Source organism: Lissotriton helveticus, chromosome 9 (genome assembly GCF_964261635.1).
Source record: "Lissotriton helveticus chromosome 9, aLisHel1.1, whole genome shotgun sequence".
NCBI lineage: Eukaryota > Metazoa > Chordata > Amphibia > Caudata > Salamandridae > Lissotriton > Lissotriton helveticus.
This window is the reverse complement of record NC_136070.1, coordinates 546,914,646-546,917,790: the sequence shown is the minus strand read 5'-3', so window position 1 is coordinate 546,917,790 and position 3,145 is coordinate 546,914,646.

The window sequence follows — 3,145 nt, the reverse complement described above, 5'->3', positions numbered from 1 at the left end:
GACCCGGAGAAGGCCCTCAGAGCCTGGGAGGAAGCCAGGGCAGCTCAAGCCCAACTTGCAGAGTAGATTTTCCCTGACAGTGGGAATGAGTATGACAGCAGGGTGAGAAAGTGGCCCCCATAGTTTGTTCAAAGCATACCTCCAAAACTGGGAGTGAGAAAAGTTACACTTCAGTGAGGATGCCCAAGGACCTAGAAGCCAAGCTCAGCCTCTTAGAGATCCAAGAGAGGAAGCTGGCCCTGGAAGAAAGAAAACTGGCCCTGGAGGAGAGGAGGGTCAAACTGGGAATGAAGTCCAAAGGACATAGTGACAGCAATAGAGACACAGAGGTAAATGCAGGGGGTGCCTATAACCCTAGATTGCCTACCAGTATTGTGCCAAAGTATATGGAGGGGGTGATATATACAAGTGGCTAGCATCTCATGAGAGACCTCTCAAAGATGAGAAGGGTGGGTGCCTACCATTGGGGATACCTATTGCGGAAACTGAATCCAACAGTAGGAAGGCATAGGCTGCTGACACTGGAAGGCAATGACGCAGAGTCATATTCACACATTAAGGAGGCACTCATTGAGCTATTTTGACTAACACCGATAGAATATAGGCAAAAGGACCAAACAAGGGTTCAACTCAGACATGGGTAGGCTTTGTAGATGATTCGGTGAAGTTACTGGAATGGTGAATCAAGGGTAACCAGGTAGATACATATGAAAGGTCTAGAATTTAATGGTAAAGGAATACATACTTATAAATTGTACTTCAAAGAAGTTACACTAACTATGGTAGATTTTAAGCAATCTAGCCCTAGAGAGCTGGAGAAGATAGCAGATGGCCAAAAGTTGTACCAGTGTCTGCTGGACCCGAGAGCGCCATCCAAGTCCAGGTTGATCACCAAAGAGAGACACCAGTTTTCACCAAAGGATACCACTGGACCCACTGTGTATGGAGATTGATAGCCAAGTTGCAGCTGGCCTTCTACAGGCTTACATGTTATGTGACTTTCTTCTTTTGTTGTTTGATTCTTCTAAATGCTTTACGCGAGTTCCTTTGTTTAGAATAAGAAACACACTTTATTGTGCCAGCCTGTCAAAGGCAGACCATAGAATATACAATATATGCTGGACAAACATTAAACATTTGATAACATACCAAAAATAATTATATAGTAAAAACATATTTTTCTTTTTTTCTTTAAATCCTAAAGGGAGCCCCACTGCCAGAAAAGTCCATTCATAATAAAAAAGACTGCAATTAGTAAAGTTCTAGTGCATGATCATTTTGTCATCTCAAAAAGTAATAATAATAAATATTCATTATAAATGCATCAACGACAACCGGGCGATGTGCCATCTAGTTAATTGCAAGAAAGGCCACAATTTAAACCCGGTAAAGAGTAATCATCCAGAGAATGGTATTTAAGGACTCTGTGCTACTAAAATTTTTATAATTCTTCTTCCGATGGATCTAAGAGAATTTTGAATTACTAATATCGTACTCCCAAGGAATCCCCACTTCCTGGCGAAAACAAATAACGATAACTACATTGTGAGCTATAAGCAATGCAATCACATGAACAGGTAGGCAAAACATATGGCAAAGACCCTGAATTACAGTGTTAATGAAATGTTCTTGCTCTCCAATTCACACATATATATATATATATATTGTTAAGGGTGTGGGGGTCGCAATAAACATCTAAAAATCGGAGACCTGTGTGCTAGCCTGCTTTTCAGCCCTACTGGAGTGAAACTGTGTCCGAATATATATATATATATATATATATATATATATATATATATATATATATATATATATATATATATATATATGAATAAATCTGTTTAAAAATTAATTCAGAATCGGTGTGTATACATAAAATCAAGATATCCTTGCAATGTCTTATATGATGAGCAATAAAAAGCGAACGGAGATAGTCTCTTTTTGCCTCCATGGAAAAGGTGCAGAACATCATAAAATGCATCACAGATTCTAGCCACGCAAGCTCACATCCGCAAATGGGTGAAGTACTTCCTCCTTTTTTACAGGTGCTAGTATACAGTTTTACTGGCAGGGTGCCTAATCTAAAACTAATATATAGATATCTTTTAATAGCTGGTTAAAGCATGTCCAGTTATGGTTCAAAAGGAGGAATGGGTTTGAGAATCTGGAGCCGCACTATCTTTTTCCCTGTCTGGTTGTTATAGATGTAATGCTAATCGCTTTCCACGGTCATTCTTTCTGGTTCATAACAATCATTCGGCACAGTCAATAGCTATCAAGGTGGTTGCCACATGATTGAACAAGGGTAGTTTTACTGGCTTGGCTTGCGACCAGACTTCCTGCATAGTGACCAAATAAATCTTCACCTCGAGTTTGTCCATATTCTTACGCAATATTGGAGGGGACCCAATGCTGCATATTACTCAACAGACTTAAGACCAAGCTGATGCCAAAAAGCAACCATTAGGGTCCCTGGACCAAGGAGAAGTAGCTGATGTAAAAGGTAATTCTCCGCCCTTGCCAATCCCTTGGCCTTTCCATTCCCACACACTTCTGTTCCATAAAGCCCTGCCACAAGTGCTTGCCTTGGTATGCCTCAAGGACGGGACCAATCAATCTGCCGCCCTGGCTTTTAGCAAATCTGAGGACTCAGTGGAATTTTGACTCAGCGTGGCCTTGCTTTTCTCTACTTGGGCCAACCAAGTCAGCTTTGAGTTGAACCTCACTCGAAGGTAATCAGAGTTGTCAGAAATTGGGCTACTGGTTGACTGCCATGTGAGCCCTAGGCAAGAAGCCACCACAATCCCAGTCAGAGTAAGGCACAACCACATCCCAAATTAACCTGTGCTCAACCCTCTGGTAGATTGGTACAGAGCAGCCAGGCTTAACTTAGAGGCACTGTGTAAAGTAATTGTACAGCACTTCAAACAGTGAAAACATAACCCAAAAAAATCCCACACCAGGTTAGAAAAATAGAGCTAATGTAACAAACAAAGCAAGACTAAAACAACAAAAATCGAAAATGTATAACTGGAGTTATGATTTTTTAAAGAATAAACTGCAATATAGTACCCAAAAGCATAACGCTCCAACTGGGGATATGTGGTCGTACTAGACAGGGCCAAATCAAAAGGTTGAAGCTTAC